The following is a 20,296-nucleotide window of genomic DNA, read 5'->3' as shown; positions in this document are numbered from 1 at the left end:
AATATAAAAAAATCACTGATATTCAAAAAATGATATAACTCAGTTTCAGTGATAAGAAACTTGGGAATCTTTCGGTGAAGCCTTTTGAAACTGAAATAAACATAAATAGATGGGGATTAGCTATGAAAATCAAAACTCTTCAAGATTATTAATTATTTCCATAAGACTTTACCTATCTGTGCATTAAAGGAAAAACAAGTCCCTTGATCCATTTAATTAGTTAGGGTTACGTTCAAAAATGAAAATGATTTCCCCATCCTAAGGGATGCTTAAGTGTGAAATGAGAACAAGAGTTCCATAGGTAGTGTCACTATCTCTGTGTGCTAATGTACAACTCGGAATTTACTGGACCAGATGCTTTCTTTTTTTAAACCAATATGTGGCTGGGTGCAGTGGCTCACACCTGTAATCCTAGCACTCTGGGAGGCCAAGGCAGAAGGGTTGCTTCAGGTCAGGACTTTGAAACCAGCCTGAGTAAGAGCAAGACCCCCATCTCCACTAAAAATAGAAAAAAAATTAGCCAGGCAACTAAAATAGAAACAAATCAGCCGGCCATGGTGGTGCACGCCTGTAGTCCCAGCTACTTGGGAGGCTGAGGCAGGAGGGTTGCCTGAGCCCAGGAGTTTGAGGTTGCAGTGAGCTATCATCATGCCACTGCACTCCAGCCTGGGCAATAGAGTGAGACTTGTCTGAAAAAAAAAACGAAACAAACAAAAAAAACCTACCACCAATCTGTGATGAACCACACAAGCCTTGGCTTGACACTGTTCTAGGAGCTGGGTCTTAAGTTGAATTAACAAAGCTGTATTCTGGTCAAATGACACTTTGGCACAAAAAGAATAACTTCCATTTTTCTGAGCCTGAGTGTTTCCTCATTTCATGCTGTGAGAATCTTCTGGACCTGTCTTAAGTGTACTCAAGAAGGAGGTTATAGTCAAAATCTTCCTCTAAGGGTTATTAGTGAAAAAAAAAAAAAAAAAAAAAAAAAAAAGGCCCAAAGCTCAAAAGCAGGAGAAAGTGAGCAGCAAATTCCTTCAGTGTGTAAGAGCACACACAGGCTTTTCCCAGGCAGACAGCGAGAGGCTCTGGGATTATGCCTGCAAGTTAGCCCTCCTGCTAGGCTCTTAGGAAAAAACAGACAGTCTCCTAGGCAGTGGCCTGAAGCACCAGTAGTGACAAGGCTTCCACAGACTTGGCTGTAGTGATGTCAGGTCCACCTCAGTGCCTACAAATATCCCAATTTCTGCAGAGCTGAGTGGCACTTACGGCTGCCTCCACATTGATAAGGAGTTTCAATTTTTAAATGAAAATGCGCGCGCGCGCGTGTGTGTGTGTGTGTGTGTGAAAGAGAGAGAGAGAGAGAGAAAGAGAGAGAGAGAGAGAGAGAGGGAGAGAGAGAGAGAGGGAGGGAGAGGGAAGAGGGGTACGCTGCTGGGGAAGAAAGGAGAAAAACAATTACGGTCACTGACTCTCTAGCTTTTTCCCACTGGAGTTCCCCACTGTACCACAAGACTCAGAAAATGAAATGACTAGGCTGGGGACAATGGCTCATGCCTGTAATCCCAGCATTCTAGGAGGCCAAGGCAGGAAGATCACTTGAGGCCAAGAGTTTAAGACCAGCCTGGGCAACCTAATGAGACCCCATCTCTACGGAAAATAATTAAAAAAACACATTAGCCAGGTGTGGTGGCACATACCTACAGTCCCAACTATTCTGGAGGCTGAGGCAGGAAGAGTACTGCTTGAGCCCAGGAGTTCAAGGCTGCAGTGAGCTATGATGGCAGGACTGCCTGGGCAACTGAGTGAGACCCTGTCTCTTTAAAAAAAAAAAAAAAATAGGAGAAAAAGAATAGTACAGCACCATTCTCATTGTGTTGTGATATTAAGAACTAATATATATGAAACACTTAGTGTAGTGCCTGGCATATTGTAAGAGATTCATAAATGTCCACACTTACTATCATTTGACATACAACACTGGAACAAACCAGAAAGACCACAGTGGTGGTGGCTGGCTGCAATGCCTACTCTTTTGCCTGACTAGAAAATAACTCCATCATCATCACAAACAAGTCCTAAGCAATGGAAACCAAATAAATCCATTATTTCTAGAAACAGCAAAAGCACTAAATATTTCTAAAATTCTGACTCAAAAAAGCAGAACTGAGCTGAAATTGGGTAAAAACAGTAAAGTTACATTTAAGAAGAAACAAAGTTCTGTTAGGTGGGCATGGTGGTGCACACCTGTAGTTCCAGCTACTCAGGAGGCTGAGGCAGGAGGATCGCTTGAGCCCAGGAGTTTGAGGCTGCAGTGAGCTACACTGACACCACTGTACTCAAGCCTGGGAGACAGAGCAAGAGCCAGTCTCAAGAAAAAAAAAAAGAAAAAGGAAAGAAAAGGAAAGAAAAGGAAAGGAAGGAAGGAAAGGAAGGAAAGGAAGGAAGGAAGGAAGGAAGGAAGGAAGGAAGGAAGGAAGGAAGGAAGGAAGGAAGGAAGGAAGGAAAGAAAGAAAGAAAAAGAAAGAAAGAAAGAAAGAAAGAAAGAGAAGAAATAAGGTTCTGAACAGTTCAAATGCTTCCACTGACTTAGGAACAGGTGAACTAGCTGCATTTCTGGGATGGGCTGTACCCATCAACTGGTAGTCACAAGGCACACGGTAAAGCACTGGTAATGCCAGAAATCTCAACCAGTGTGGCCAAACACCTACTGCATCCCACGTCAGTACTTTCTGCTGCAAATGGCTGATTCTCATTTGCACCCATTAACCTGTATTCAGCACAAATCCAAAGATACTACAATGAACGAGAATTTACTTCTGGAATCCAGTACCTGAACATGTAAGACTTTATACCTGCCTGTGCTCCTACTCCTGTACTGAGCTCCTTCAAGTCCTCCACTTGCTCTGTGTTCACGGGAAGGTGAATGAACTTCTTCTCTGAGACTTTTTCTGCATCTGTAAACTAGGGCCGGCTCACCACGGGCTCCTCCTAGCAGGGTAGTGGCGAGAGTGAAGGTATCAAAGGGGGGCCTGGCACACATGCTCAATAAATGACAACTAGTATTTTTATTCCCCTTCCATTTGGCAAAAGGAATAGAAACTCAGAACTCAGTTTGCCTTAATGGACTATTTCAGTTAAATTTTTAAAAAGATTTTTCAAAGAAGCATTTCTGCAACTAATTTCCCTCCTCCATCATGTTTCCTCCCAAACTACAGGCACCTTATAAACTCAAAGAAAAGGGAATGATAGAGACGGAAAATGTTGGTGGTGTTCGGGGCAAGTTCATAATCTGAAGGACAGCACAGGTCAAGGAGACCAGCATTCTCTCTTAAGATCCCAACCAGAACCAGCAGAATGACATATGTCCAATAGCCTCACTGATGCAACTAAAAGGCCTCGTTTCTGCCCAGCGCGAGCTTCCATTCTTATATCATCAGCAAGAGAAAGAGGACACACAATATTGCTAAACATTTCAGGAGGATAAGAGGAAAACCAAGAGAATGCACCTGCCAATCTGTACCAGGCTGCTATGGGGTTTATGAGCCGTCCCTGCACTTCAGTGCAGAATTGGCAGAAAGGTCCAGCCTGGGGGGCTTACAACATCCTTTTGTTTAATTATATGACACCATCACTCCACTCTTAAAAGTGTCAAAGAGCATACACCGATGTTAAAAATTACGCCTAACTACAACGAATTCTATTGCCAAACTTTCAAAATATTCTCTTGTGATAATGTGGGACACATTAAGACTAACAAACCCCAGAATGAGAACTGCTGGCTTAGACCACAAACACTTTAAGTAGAAATAAGTTCTAAAAGACTCTTCAGGAATTTAAGTCAGAAAGCAGTGAGGGTGCTCGCTTCGGCAGCACATATACTAAAATTGGAACGATACAGAGAAGATTAGCATGGCCCCTGTGCAAGGATGACTTGCAAATTCGTGAAGCGTTCCATATTTTTATGGACATGCTTGAGGCTCTGACTCGGAGGGATGGGCAGGACATGGACAATGTATATAACCTGAACTTATGTACTCCCATGATGAGCTGAAATAAAAAAAAAAAGAAAAGAAAAAAGAAAGCAGTGAGGTTTCTGGTGCTGAGCTGAAGATGAGAAACATGTCATACAACTCACCGTCATCACCCTTGGGCCCCCTGTCTCAGTGGGCTGGGGCAGTCTCTCCACCACTCCCTGCCATGTGATCGGGGATGTGCGAGCTGGGACGCACATGGAATTCGATCTCTGAGTTCCATGCACCCTCCTCTCACTGCCCCAGTTTGTTCTTTCAGGACAAGATGTCAATTCTGAAATGTTTCCCCACTACAAGGGTAAAGAGATTATGCTGATGTGCCCAGAAAATTAATGCACTGCTTTGGATGCAATGAGGTACCAAACCACCTACATCCTAAAGTGGTATTGATAAGATGAGTAGGGATCCTCTCCTGGGAACTCAAGCAATCATTTCAACAGTGACTCACACACAGCAGCAAATAAAGAGACAAGTGTTAGCTGCTTAAGGCAACAGCAGAGACAAGAGGTTGTATGCTAACTACAGATAAGAGAAAAATTGGCCTGATGAATATCACTTAAAATTCTCGTCACACATGATCTGGATCAGAAAGGCTATGGCGCCACAACCAGGTGCTTTGAAGGCATTTTCTTTGCTCCCTCTAGTTACAGACAACAGCACAGTTCCATACACTCTTACTTAACTGTTCCTGAAGGCTACTAATGAAGAAGCCAGGCTACCTGTTTTCCAGTCCCATGACTTAAATTCTAAGAAGTCCCAGCTAAACTTTATGCCTCACCCTTGTGGGCAGGAAGGAGAGTGGAATGTCATCAGTGCTCCTTGGTAACAGAGGGTAACAAGTGGCGATCAATATGCCAATCATGGGCATATTTCTCAACTGAAGCAATGACCACAATCACTTCAACAACAATCTAAAAATGAAACTCAGGAAACAAAAAGGTCATAGGAAATCAACAAGAGAGGACGGGTAGAGAGGTAAAAACCTACCTATTGGGTACAACAAACACTATATGAGTGATGGGCACACTGAAAGCCCCAACTTAAGCATTATAAAAGGTGTCCATGTAACAAAAACATTTAATACTTTGAAATAAAAAAGTAAACAAATAAAATAAAAAGCAGCATCTGACAAGCTCCTCTTGCCCACATCCTCCTCCAGGGCGAATCCAATAGCAGCTCTGCAGAGTCTGCCGGCCTTTGGGATCTTGTGTCCTCCATCCTCCTTTCCTGGAATTCCTAGCAACACTAGGTCAAGCATGGCCTTGGGCCTATGCTGCTCTTTAGAGGAAGCACAGAGGGAAAATTTTGCTCTTGAATTGCTCTACCTGTATTTTAGAACTTAACATGTTCACTGTCTAAAATCAAAACGGATTTAACATATAGATGAATGGTTGAATTAATAAGACCAATACCTATCACAGTATGAATAAGTTGACTATTCACGTCTTCACTGACATCCCCATGGTCCCTCCTTTAAGAGTTTCAGGCTGCCTGCCTGCCCCTCTGCCCAGCTAGAGCATCAGGGCGCCTCAAGAGGCCTCAGGTAAAGCAGAGTCTCTGTGTTTGAAGCACAAGTCACAACTGACCCAGTGGAGACTCTGAATCCAATTGCTAAACCTGAATGGTAGCAGGGGCAGGTTACTGTGTTTTAAATCCTGCTGTATATTAATTCATAAAGGAAATACAGGAATTCCCTGGGTGCCTAAAGGACCTGTAGAGTATCAGACAATGATGTGCTTCCAGCTCCTGGTGGCAAAACAAAATCGGATACTTGGTGAGCTTTTATATCCTGAAGGAAAGACTTCTACAAAAAAAAAAAAAAATCCTGGTTCAGAACAGTCAAAAGAAATACAAAGAAACAGCAGTTACCAAGCCTCCAAGCAGGTAAAGAAAGAAATGTATATGAATGTAATATATACTTCTGCTCCAACTCTTCAAAATACCAGCGTATTCTAGAAAACCTGTGGGACTGTGGTTAACTATTCTCTCCTTACAAATTGTTCTTTAGAATCAGAAAGACCAAAAAAAAAAAAATTACCATTGCATCCTATATAAATCATAAGGAGAAAACAGAGCCAAGAGAACTTCTCAGGAACCTCTCTCATCCCAAGCTAAGAGATACTTTCCACATTTGGGCGTTACTAATAATGAGAGCATTCATGAGGTCCCATCAGCTCACACAACACTGTCCCATAAAGACATTAAAGCCACACAAACAGGGCTTCCCACTCATGGGCCTGAGCTCTGAAACTCAGACAAAGCAGGGTCCCAAACAGCCAGAGAGCTTCCTTTCTGGAGGCAGTGGCCCCCAATTCTTTGAGCTGGGTTTTCAAGGAAAATTTGCCTCCAAGAGATAACATAAGAAACAAAGGTTTTGAAATCTATTCTATATTCTTTCAGGGGAAGGCTGCAAAACTTGGGATGCTGAAAATAGTGTGAAGAAAGGAAGGAGGACAAAAATATGACTTGAGCTGGGCATGGTGGCCTGCACCTGTGGTCCCAGGTACTCAGGAGGCTGAGGCGGGAGGATCACTTGAGTCTAGGAGTTTGAGACCAGCCTGGGAGATACGGCGAGATCCCATCTCCAATAAGAAAAAGGAAAAGAAAAATAAATAAATAAAAAAGACGACTTGGAAGGACTGTACTAAGTAGGAAAGAGGGGGATAAAGAAAATGCAATACTCAAATGGATCTAGAGATTCGATGCAATTTCACTCAAAATCCCAACTGGTTAGTTTGTGGAACAAGATAAGCAGATTCAAAAACTTGAAAAAGGAGCAGCAAAGTTCCACTAATCAAGATACTGTTGAAAAACAACAAGGTGGGGGGCCTGCCATACCACATTTCAACAATTATTCTACAGCTACACGGTAAGGTCCTGGGATAAGGGCATATCAATGGAACAAAACAGCACCCAGAAACAGATTCACATATTTATGGAAATTTCATTTTGATATAGCTGGCAATACAAATCAGTGGAGAAACAGGCTGGACTTCTTAAAAGATGACACTGGGACACTTCATTATGCAGAAAAAATTAAACCAGTCCCCTACTTCTCACTATGGACAATATCCAAATCCAGGGGACTTAAATAGAAAAAGCAAAATTATAAGGCTTTTAGAACACAATAAATACAGGAGACTGCCTAAACAACCACGAAGATTTCTTACACAATAAACAAAATTCAAATCATAAAGAAAACTGACAAATTTAACTCTATTAAGAACATATTAATATTAAACCTACCATAAAGAATATGAAAAGATAAACCCCAAACTGGAAGATATTTGCAATGTATGTTATTTACAGTGAGTGTCTAGAATTCTTACAAATAATAAGAAGAAATACAATTGAAAAATGAGCAAAAGATTTACACAGGTCCTTCATGCCAGAGGAAACACAAATGGCCAATAAATTTATTAGAGCATGCCCAATTATCATTAGTAACCAGGAAAATACACATTAAAACCACTCTGAGATATTTCAAATTCACCATGGCAGCAAATCTTTTGGGTCTGATTCTATCAAATGGTGGCAAGGATGGGAAATTACTGGTACTCCTATATACAGCTAGAAAAAAAACAACAATCTGGCTTAACTTGGTAAAATAGAAGATATGCATACCTATACCTCAGAAATAGCATTCTTAGGTATACCCTAAAGAATTCTTGTACATATGCACCAGTAGACACGTACAAAGATATTTACAGCAGAATTATTTGCAAGAGCAAAATGTCCATCAACAGCAGGAAAGACAAGGAGGATATGTTATATCCATACAAGGCTGTGAAATACTGAAGAACATAGAGCTGACTTTCAGGATAAAGTTGAATGGCAAGAGCAAGGTGCAAAAAGATATTCTTCCTCCATAATTCCATTTATATAAAGTTCAAAAACATGCAAAACTAAATAATATGTTGTATAGAGATACAAATATTTGAGGCAAACAACAACAAAAAGTGGAGTATTGCAGAATATTCAGGACAGTAGTTACCTCTGAGTAGACAGGGGACTGCATCAGAGAGGGAACAATCTGTGCAACCTTAAACCGTGTGCTGGTGGCAGTTCATTATATTTTGGTTTTTATACCATACACAAATTTTATAAAGACTTTTTGTAACTCCTCAACATTTAATAAAACAATATTTTCAAAACCCAGAAGTTTGTCAAATGTTCTAATTCTGCCACTTAAAAATGATTTCTCATCTCTACAGAGAATTTGGAAATTATATCCAAGTACTTCCTGCTCATTAGACAGTAGGATGAGGGCCTTTAAAAACTTCTCTTCCACCTGATCTCACTTTTCCCCATCCCCAATTCCCTGAGACTCCAACAACACATTCACTGCAGGGATGTCCTCACACTTGGGTTTCTTGCATCTATCTGTGTGAGCTCTTCAAATCCAAATGTAGGCCTCAGGCTGAGACCTTCCCTTCCCTTTCTTAGGATCACTGTTTTCCTGAGTGTTGTATTATCTCTAGTAGTACAGTGCTTATGAAATGACACTTCTTAGAAAGACTTTTGTGAGCTGGGAAGCCTGACATGAAGGGTAACTACCTCAAGTTAGTCTTTCTATAGATGTTAACAGTCTCCAAATTAATCTACAGGACAAGAAGGCTCAAGTGGTATTAAGAATATGTCTGTGAACTCATGTCAACCCACTCATGTTTGTCTAAAACCTGGAAAACTAAATATGTATATGGAGAAACAAGGTACTATAACCTTCACCCCAACATCCACTTGGTGTGCCATTTCCACATCTTGTTCTTTACTCAGCAATTTCAGAAGCCTCCTTGCCACCTCATCAGTTTACTTTTGGGCTTCTGTTGTTGTGCGGCTTGGTGGATGCACCTCCTTTAGAGTAGTCCAGCAGAGCAGACACGCATGAACAGCCAAGGCTGCTGTGCCTCTTGTTTGTATCAACACAAATAAGATCTTCAGCAAGACCCCACCAACCACATGTGCTCACCAGCCACAACAAAAAACCATGAGGAACAGGGCAGAATTCTCTTTGATAACTGGTGCTTTTGCAGTCTATTTGAGGTTCTACCCTCAGCTTGAAACTAAGGAAATTGACCTCTTCTGGGGCCAGGGATCACTTACCTTTGTCAACTGCAGTGAAGAGCTAAAAAAAACGTTAAAAGAACTATCCATCTATTGGGTAAACTAGCATGTTTTGCCTTCAGGTTAAAAAAAAGGTCTTCACAAGCACAAGAAATGAGATACAACCAAGGACTCACCTTCAGTTGGGCGAGGTGGGGAGCCCCATGGCGGGTCACAGATAACCTCACTGCTTCTCTCTTTAAATAAAGTCCCAACTGCACCATCCAGGGGACACAGTCCATCACCTAAGTGCCGCACGGCTTTGCATACAGCTTTCCATTTGTAAGAAATCTCAGCAGCCAACGTCAGCCCTGGCTCTAAAATGCATCTACTTCTGCAAATAATTCATCATTTCCAACTTGGCAATGGCAAAGGAGTATCTACTCCCCAAGATCCTGAGCCAAACTGGACTTCTTTGGCAGGAGTAAAATTACACCATGGGTTAAAGACAAGAGTAGTTAGATGGTGAGTGTATAATATAGGCCATGCACAGGAAAAAGGAAAACTAATACCAGATACCTAAAATCCAAGAACTAGAAGCAGTCATCCTGTGGCCTGAAGCAGAGCCATTTGCCACAACCAACAGCTCCACATCTGAGCCCAGAAGTACTCTGTGACTGGTCTGCAGAAGCAAGAACAGCAGCATACAATGGAGAAACACTTCCTTCCTACTCCAGACAGCATCCACGCAGAGGGAGGTCAGCTGGTGTAACTCCCGGCCATCATCACTCCCCCCGAGGTGGGGGACCAGCCCATGTTGGGGAGTCGCTTATCTGATAAATGGGAAAAACAAGCCTGGCCTGCTTAGTTCAGCACCATTCATGGCTTTGGGAGCTTGCTGCTCTTTGACACTCTTCCCTAGGGTAGGATCTTCCCCTACCCACTAATCTGTACCCCCCAATCTGAACGGTACCAGCAACTACAGGTAATATTTTGACCCCCATCTGCCACTCTTCATGTGAAACTCAGGGAAGGGAGAAGGGATACGATTTTATTGGGCTCACTACTCAGAGACCCAAACAACAGTGACGACAGAGCCACAGAAATCCAAATTTAAAACTTTCCCAAGTAATCTCTTTCTCCCTAGTAAATGTTTTGTTAAAACTATTTTTTTTTAAAATCACATTTACCTAATTAAACTATGAACAATTTGAGATTTTCTCAGGAAATTTTTCCATTCTTAGATAAATAAACAGGATGCATCTCAAAACCAGCTGTCCAACAGGGCATTCCTGATCTTCACTCCTGCCTCCCAAACTCACTTCCCCATCTTCATAAATAGCACTTTTACCTACCCAGTAGTGACATGCCTGAACTAGGGACCCTCCTTGACACTGTTCTTGCTCTTACTTGCCACGTCTGAGTCAACACCAAATCCCACTGGCCCTGCCTTCCAAAGTACTGCTGCAACAGAGTATCCTCACTCCTCTGCCTCCACTGCCACGGCCCCCAGCTGATCTCTGGGTCATCACTCTAACAGAATCCTACCCATTTCTTAACTTCTACCCTTGACCTACTACAACCCATTTTCCATATTGTGTCTTAAAAATAACTAAATAAAAAGAAAACAAATTTGACATGACCTCCCTGTTTTAAGGTCTTTACTGACTTGTCATATTCTTAGCATAAGAATTTAGTGAGGTATTCAAGAGCATGGACTTTGAAAGCCAAACTGTCTGAGAGTAGACCCTGGTTATGTGCTATTTCCTACTTTTACACACTTGTGTAGTTACATAGCCTCTTATCTGTGCAGTTAATGAATCAATGCATGCAAAGCACCTAGAACAGTGCCTGACACATCAGAGGCCCTGAGGACATGCTATCATAGATGCGGAGTATGCAAGCTCACCACGACCTGACCCCTCCCCATTCTCCTTTTTGTTCAATGCACTCCAGCTACGCTTATTTTCTTTTAGTTTCACCTGAGTTGCAATCTTATCCTATTCCACGGCCTCTGTACAGACTGGTCCCTTGGCCTGGGGGGCTCTTCTGATTCTGATAATTTAAATAAAACATTTTCAGATATACCTTTCCTGAAGTTGGGTCCCACTGATATAATTTCTCATAATATCCAGTATATTTTTCCTTTATAGCACTTACTAGGACTTATAACTATATACCTAATTATTCACCTAATTTGTCTTCTTCATATATTTAAAATTCTATGAACCAGGGAACATATCTTTTGTTTACTGCTGCATTTCTAGCATCTAACACAATGTTAGAATGTTGGGCATTCTATAGATCTTCAATAAATATTTCAAAATGAATGAGTATAAGGGAATCTAATACAAACTTGATTTGTCTGTTGAAGAAACAACCTAAAAACATGCTTAAGAGGTTACAAGTTAAGCATAATGACTCATTCTTATGAGATCAAAAACTTCACAGAGATCACTGTAATAAACAGAAATCAATAAAATATACAATTGACAAATCAAAAAAGCCAAATCCAACCAAATCATTTTATCTTTTTAGGCTCATATTTTGACCTAACCTAGACACCAAATATATATAACAAGCTTAGGCAAAACTTTTTCATCTCCCTTGGGTCTCATTCTTCATTTCTAGCTTTCTAAAAATTCAAAAACAAAACATTTGCTCTCCCCTATCAACACTGAACACCTGCTTTGAACACAGTTGACATCATCTCTACCCTTCCATTTAGTAGCTTTAATTATGGCCCCAAAGCATTCATAACTCACACTAGCAGTGGAGTCCACCTACAAGGGATGTGGAAACCCTAAAGAGTTACGGCCAGCATCTGTTATACCAGCACACCAGCGCAAACATCTGCTGCAAGGTTGTGGTGAAAAGATTTCTATCAACTAGGCCATGCTGTCTGGAAAATTACAAACCCTGGAGGGATGTTTGTGATGAAAGTTTCAGCCATTCATGAAGCAGCTGCATTCTGACGGATGCAGGCGACACACAGAGCGCCATGGCTGCAAAGAACATGATAGACCAACTGAGGGGTTATTTCCAAGGGTTTTTATTTCATAGGAAATGATAGAAGAATTCTAAACTATGTAGGGCATGGTCAAAAATATAGCTTGACACTACCCAATGAAGATGTGCACTAAAATAAAGTTATTAAGTCTACCATAAAAGTATGAGAAGGAGAATGTGGTGGGCTTATTCATGAAAATGAATAGGAAGATTCCCAGACAGGAATTCTGTTGGGATTTGTCCCTAAATTCCCACTCAACCTACCCAGGAGATTTCTTTGCCAGATACTGTCCTACACTTTGTATTACTACTTTATTTTACCTTCCCAGATACTTCTGTGAATTCATTAGTCTTAAGGCCCTTAAGTTCACTAATTGCTCTGGAAAGATCTAAACGTAATAGTTCTTATTTCCAACCCCATTAGGGGTAATAAATGCCACAGAAGATGCAGTGTCCTATTTGGTGTGGCCTGTATAACCAGCGGCCCAAAGCCAGGAACCATAGCATACGCACCTTCCGGGCTCTTCCAATTGGAGCGGCAGCAGTCCAACTGGAGTAAGCAGTGGCTAGAGGACCTCCTTTCTCTTGCTGAATCAGTCTGAACTACTTTGGGTGAACACTCCCCTTCTCCTTGTCTCATTTAATTCTACTCATAAAATGGGGTTGGTTTCTGGTCCTAACAAGTCAAGGTGCTTTAAGAATAATACACAATTATTCATAAAGCATACATTGGTACCTCCCAACAAATGGATCCAAGCACAAACAAGGCATTATATTTCTGTTATTAACATCAGTTGATTGGCACAGGTAAGACAAAACAATAACCTTCAACTCTAATGCATCCAGAACTGGGCAACTACATAAACCAGAGATGATTTAAATGACTGTAAGTTTAATGGCATCAAATTAAGTATGGATTACTAGTATCCTGGTAAACGTAAAAACTAGAGTAAATGTAAAAACGAAAGTTAAAAATATCTCTAGTAAAGATATCAAAATAGACAAATATCTTTTAAAACTTCCTTAATTTTCTGTTGATAATTTCAAGGCCAATTAGAAACTTCAGATAACAGGAGCTCAAGGCCCAATATTTCACCATGACAACTGACCACCACCAATCTCTATCTGGGGACTTACACACTGAAGTAATCCTCTGTGGCACAGTCCAAGAAGAACCCTTCATTTCTTTATTAAGGTGCCCCGAGAGCTTAAAGACAGCAAGATGGAAGGACAGTGACTAATACTTTGGGAAAACCCAATTAGCAGCATTTCTTGACATTCTCCCATCCAAGTACTAACCAGGCCCGACCCTGCTTAGCTTCCAAGATCAGACGAGATCGGGCATGTTGAGGGTGGTATGGCCATAGACCATTTCTTGACATTCTATAATCCCAACTTTCAATTTCCAATTCAAGTGCTTTAACTACACAGACCGGACAGAGCTAAAATCCAATGTAAACTGACACAATTCCTCTTGTACACAACACATTTGGAGTTTTACCCATTACTATTTGAGAAGTGCAACAGAAATCTTGATTAAAAGTGAGCCAAACATACTGTCAACAATTCCAATTTGTACAATTTTGAGTAATATTTTTTGCTTTTCAGATTCTCAAAATATTTGAGGTTTGACAACTACATACAGGTAGGCAGTTTGTCAACAACTACTCTACTACTCAATTAATCCTCACTACTGTCCTGTGAAATAGGTAATATTATCTCCTTTACATAGATGAGAAAACTAAAGTGCAAAGAGATCAAGTAATTTGTCCAAGGATAGAGGGTGGAAAAAGAATTCACACACGTTTCCATTTTCCAGCAAGTTAATACAAGAAGGAAGAAGTTACTGCGGAGATGACAAACTCATCATTCATAGAATCTCACATCACTTGGGGCTCCAGGGGGAATGAGCAAGAAAAAAGTGATGACAAATCACAAGGTCTTAGTCCCAAATCTCAGCCACAGTCACCTAATTGCTTCAGGAGATCGTTACTCAGATGAAATAAGATAAAATGTGTCAACCTGCTCTGCAAACCATAAAACTCATTACAAGCATATTTATTATTATCTCCATGTAGCAGTTACCGCACAGAGTTACACCTGTTTTTTTGTTTGCATTTCTCAGCAGACTAGGAATACTTTAAGGGTAGAGAAATGATCTTACTCGTTTTTGTATTCTCAGCATCCATCTAAAAAGTCTTTCAAATAGGAACTTAAATGTCTGCTGAATAACTGGCTGAATGAATAAATAAATGTAAATAAAATAAAAAAGAAAACACATTTTAAGGGCCAAACAGTCCAAAAGCATTCAATGTGGGATGTTTGTTACTAATACTAAACCTTCAGATAAAATATCTAATATCCTTAACAAGATATTGTATATTACCCCTCTTCTCCCCCCCTAAATAAATCAAGTTCTAGGAAACTAAAAATAAACTCAATAATACCAAAGTATGAGCAATTTCCTCTTTGGCCTGTTTGCATTACTTGTTTAGGGAAAAAAGGAACCTTTCCTGCTCAGCTGTGCAGGCATCTGAGGATACTCCAGGCTTGAGAAAGAAAAAAGTAGAGAGGAGCTTGACCTACAAGAACGTCATATTTGCTAACGACTGTGAGCAAGGTGTTTTGAGGAAACAATGTCAAACTTGTCTGGATCTTTTTATAAATAGGTTATTTTCCTAAACTCTTTTGTGGGGATGTAAGACATCTGCGTTTCTAAACAGAAAGAGGAAAAAAAAAAACCCCAAAAAAACCCATCCTGCAATGAATGCCTGCAGTAGGTGCACAGCAGGAGGGGCTCTGCTGGCTGGGCTGAGCTATTGGGAGTGAAGTAGTCGGTGTGAGCCCAGGGAAAAGGGACACACAAATCTGAGAAGGAATACTCAGATAAGGGCCATTTCTAGTACTATTATTCTGCTCTGACATAGCACAGGGACAGCCACCCCTCTCTCGGATGGCCATTCCATTAACTACCCACCTGGAGTGCATTCCAGAGCAAGACCACCCTTCCAAAGAACATTAGCAAAGCTTTCAAGCCAGTACTAAGAGCCTTAATGATAAATGAGAAGGCACAAAACAGCTGGGCAGAGATAATGTCTTGGCAACTACCATACTTCTCTTCTTCCTACCCTCAGGAAGGAGGAAAGGGGCAAGGGCTGCTGTGCTACCACTGAGGGCCCATTCTGTGATGACGATGTTTCTGTGTGGCACAAACTTGAACCCTAGCTTCTAGAGCTGGATTCAATGTGGTGTTTGTTTGAAAATGCCAAAATTCAAAACCTGATAAAGTTGAAGGATGTGTCATGAACATGACTTAAGGTATATGAAAACTCACATAAAAGTGCCTCTCCTCTTGGTATAGCAGAGGGGAAACCAGTCCTCTACTATCAAATCCTCTTATTCTTGACTTGAGTGATGGGATTTGGGAGGAACACAACAGAATTCTAAAGAATACTCAGCTACAAGCAGAATTTTCATCTCCTTTTCAGCTGTGGACTAAGGCAGTCAGCAGTCTAATAAATCTAGCTTAATTGTAACAGCATGAAGTATCACCCATTACTCCTCTTTGTAATTATACTTCCAAAAATAAAAACCAAACTCAAACTTAAAAAAGATTTTTCTTTTTCTTATTGAGGTGAAATTCACATAACATAAAATTAACCATTTGAAAGTGTAAAATTCTGAGGCACTTAATACATTCACAATGTGTACAGCCTTCACATATCTAATTCCAAAACTCTTTCATCATCCCCAAAGGAGACTCCTTCTCCCCATTAAGCAGTCCAAATTGATTTTTTTAAATGACACTCTTTGTGATACATCATGCTTTCTCCACAAAGTGTCAATTTATTCACTTTCTATACCATCTTCTCCTTTTAAAGGTAAAGGAAAATTCAAAGGGTTGTGGGGAACAATGCAAATGCTATTTTCCAGTCTACTGTGTGATTTTATATACACCTGGTAAGACAGCTATCTCGAGCAAAATGTGTGTCTTCCCTGGGAGGAAACAACATGCACTAACACTAATTGAATGTTTACTGTGTTGACAAACACTGCATCAGAAACAGCAAAACACAGTGGCCAAGACTGGGAACTCCGCAGCCACACTGCCCAAGTTCAAGTCCTGATTCAGCGTGAACTACACATCCTTCCAGCAGGTCAACATAACCTCTCTGCTGCAGTTCCCCTCACATGTCGTATGAGAACAGCAGCACTTATCTCATGGAAATGCTACAGATTAAATGAGTTTAAGTGCTCAAAATAGTGTCTAGCACATAGTAAGAGCTCGATCAGTATGACCTATAATTATTGGTGTCTTATTTGACTTTCACTACACATATCTTTGAAGGAGGTTCTATTTGTGCCCCTTATCAACTAGTGACGAACCTAAATTTCACAGGGTCTAAGAGACTTACCAAAAGCCCCCAGGGAATAAGTGGGAGAGTTGGGCCTTGAACCCAACTCTGAGTTCTGTTTGCTTAGCAACTATTCTGTAAAATCTACCACAGAACAAAATCTTTCTGGTCACATTTACCAAACTCACATGTTAAGCAAAATCACACTCACCTATGAAAACGTAAAATACTCAACATGTTTGAAACTTTGTAACCAAATGGCAGCTAACCCAACTTTGCTACTGTTCTATTTGCTGCTGGCCCCTCAGCTCTCTAAGCCTTGAACATTCATGCTCTTTAAGGCTATAATTACTTTTCCACCCCATATACAATCAGTCCCTGGCCCTTGTGATCTTCCCTACTCTTCCTGAGCACTATGCGCTGACTTCAGGTACTCAACACTCAGATCCCCAGCGACCACAAACTTCCGTCATTGGTACTTTCTGACTTCAGGTTCTTTGTTCTCCAATACATACTACTGCCAGAGTAATCTTCAAAAAGACTGACTACAACCTTCAAGTTTAATTCAATAGTATAAATATTTCTTGAGTATCTATGTGCAAGGCACTATGACAGCGATAACATGAGCAAGACAATCCTTGTCTTCAGGAGCTCAGTCCAGAAAAGAGGCACAAGATGTGATTCTGTGAGACAAAGCAGAGCCAGATAAAGGCCCTAAGAGAGGCTGGTGTTCAAAGGAGGGAGAGATCATAGGAACTACATCCCCTTTGGATCAGGAAAAGATTAATGAAGGAAATTAAGTTTAAAAATGTATACCATTTCCACATGGAGGAACAGAAAGGCAGGCACTCTGGGCAGGAAACTGCAGGAAGAAATGGAAGACAGGAAACCTGAGTGTTTGGTTAGGGCTTGAGGTGCACAGAGGAATGTGCAGGAAGGAGGCTGGAGAAGCTGATTTGGGCCATAATGTAAAGGGTCTTGACTCCCAGGCCAACGAGTTAGTATCGAATGCAGAAGTTGAATCTCCACAGCTCTCCTCTGGTCCACAGGCAGCTACACCCCAACTCCCACGGGCCACCCCAACATTACATCCTGCCATACCTTCACTTCTCATCACAGTGCTTCCCTGGCTCCCCCTGCTCTGCTCAGCGCTGGTTCCCACCCTCTCCCCACCACAGGAAATCACCCACATCCCTCAAGACCTAGTTCAAGCCTCACCTTCTCCCTGAAGTATGCCTTTGACTGCCCCAATCTAAAATAAGACCCCCTTCTCTTAACTGCAGCAACTGCCATTATACAATTTATTTGGCAATTAATCATGTAGTGCTTCTAACATCTGTTATCATTTTTTTCTTATTATTTAACATGGATATTTATGTCTTGACTCCCCAGTGACATGCTCATTATAACTCCAGAGGGGGTGTTTCCTAAACCTGGATGATCACCGGAAAATGCTGAGGAGCTTAAAAATAGATTCCATCAGGTGACTCTGATGACCAGCTGAGTATGCAATCCACTACCCCATGGAATCTAGCACAGGGCCTTGCTATACTGTGAATCGTTAGCTGTTACTACAAATATTTGTGATTTCCACCTCATGTCTCGAGAAATAGGTACATCAATGTGCACCCCCACTGGGATATGCAGCAGTCCCTGTTTCTTGCTACCCTCGCTTCTACTTGGTACTGTTAGACTTTTCGTAAATCTGATGGGTATGAAAGTAGTATTTGTTGTTTTAATTTGCATTTCCCTATTTGCTAGTTAAGGCTGCACAACTTTTCAGATGTCGTTCAGATTTTCTCAGATAAAACTGCCTGTTCTTATCTTTCACCCATTCTTCTATTGAACTAATTGTGTCTATTATAGATTTATACAAGTTCTTTGTGCATTCTAAATACCAATCCTGTTATATGTTATAAATATCTTCTCTCAGTCTGTCACTTTCTTCCCCACTTTATAGTTTCATATGAAACAGACATTTTTAGTCTTAATACAGACAAATATATTCTCATTTACTTTTTGAGTTGCACACAGGAACTGAACAACTCTGAGTATACTTTCTGTATTCTTATAAATCCTTTCCTACTCAGGGAACAATAAGCTATTATATTTTCTTACAGGTTTAAAGTCTTGTTTTTCCTGGCTTTAATTTATCTCAGAGTTAGGATGTAATTTTACTTTTTTCCCCATATGCTAGCTAAGCCAATTGGTCCCAAAGCATTTACTGAACAATTCGTTCACTGATAACACGTAAGTCTGTCTCCACCCCACTGACGTTTGCCTATTCTGCATCGATACCACTGTCTTAGCCACTCTAACTTTGCAAGTCTTATCCCATAGGGCAAAGCCCATCTCCCTTATTCTTTACTCAGAAAATTCTTGCTGTTCTTGGACTTTTATTATACCATACAATTAACTTTGCTAGTTCCATGAAAAAAACCTGTTGAAATTTTGATTGAAATAATACGGAATTTATGTAGTATGAAGAGAGTAAGGATGCCCTTACAATGTTGAGTATTATTTCCATCAACACTGGCACACTGTCTCTTCATTTATCTGTATCTTTTATTTTTTAAGGTCTTTTGAGTTATGTTTTAACATTTTTTAAAAAATATATAAAAGACATATTATGTGTTATATTTATTGTGAGGACTCTTATAGTTTCTGTTGCCACTGTTAACAGTCTTTTTTTTTTTCTTTTTTTTCCAAAGAGACAAGGTCTTGCTATGTTGCCAGGCTGCACTCCTGGGCTCAAGCGATCCTCCTGCCTCAGCCTCCTAAGTAGCTGGGATGACAGTTACACACCACCACGTCAGGCTCAATACTTTTAATCTATCACATTTTCTATTTGGTTACTGTTAGTCCATAGGAACACCATTGATTTTTTATCTTTAAACTGAGGCAATTTTTCTATATTTTCATTTTTCCACTAATTAAGCCTCTATATTTTCTATGTAGTTAAACATATCACCAGCAAATCACATTTTTTGTCTTCCTTTACATTCCTTGTGTCATGTGTGTGTGTGTATATATATTTTATATATACACAAACATACATCTATACATATAGAGTTTTTATCTCATTATGTTCTGTGGAAATTTGAGTACAGAGTCTAAATATTAGTGATGACTGCAGGTATCCATATTTTGCTTTTTATTTTAAACGAAGTACTAAAACTCTGCTAGTTTCATCTTTAAACATGATGTTTAATGTAGGTTTTTGGAAGGTACTGTTTTTCAGATTAAGGACATGTCCTACCATTCTAGTCTGCTACAAATCATCATTACAAAGAACGCTGCATTTCATTGACTATATTTTATACAACTATGGAAACAATCACATTTGTTTCTCAGTGAGTTATATTATGCGGCAAATTGCATTTCCAAAGATGTTCACAACAATATCTCCCTTCCCACATACTCTCTTTTATTGTGACCATGTTGCTCCTCCATCAAAAGATGGCGTCTTGGCCGGGTTTGGTGGGTAACTTCTGTAACCCCAGAGTTTTGGGAGGCTAAACAGAGGACTGCTTGAAGCCAGGAGTTTGAGACTAACCCGGCAACATAATAAGACCCCACATCTATAGAAAAAATTGTTTAAAGGCAGGACATGATGGTTTACACATGTAATCCTAGCATTTTGGGAGGCTGAATTGCTTGACGCCAGGAGTTCAAGACAAGCTTGGGCAATAGTAAGACCTTGTCTCTAAAAAAAATTTTTTTTAATTAGCCAGGCATGGTGGTATGCACCTGTATTCTCAGCTACTTAGGAGACTCAGGCAGGAGGATCACTTGAACCTAGAAGTTGGAGGCTGCAGTGAGCTATGACGATGCCACTGCTCTCTAACCCAGGCAACA

General features: G+C 40.5%; 1 protein-coding gene and 1 non-coding gene across 10 annotated transcripts in view; one reads left to right on the top strand and one right to left on the bottom strand.

Moving 5' to 3' along the window:
- The window catches only part of RERE (arginine-glutamic acid dipeptide repeats), a 397,407-nt gene that overhangs the window by 26,837 nt on the left and 350,274 nt on the right, over positions 1-20,296 (bottom strand). The gene's annotated exons all lie outside the window — the stretch shown is intronic.
- On the top strand, positions 3,855-3,961 carry LOC123636126. The gene has a single exon (XR_006734337.1). It is a non-coding gene; the product is annotated as a U6 spliceosomal RNA (small nuclear RNA).

Source organism: Lemur catta, chromosome 3 (assembly GCF_020740605.2).
Source record: "Lemur catta isolate mLemCat1 chromosome 3, mLemCat1.pri, whole genome shotgun sequence".
NCBI classification, from domain to species: domain Eukaryota; kingdom Metazoa; phylum Chordata; class Mammalia; order Primates; family Lemuridae; genus Lemur; species Lemur catta.
This window is presented reverse-complemented; position numbering and strand designations above follow the sequence as displayed.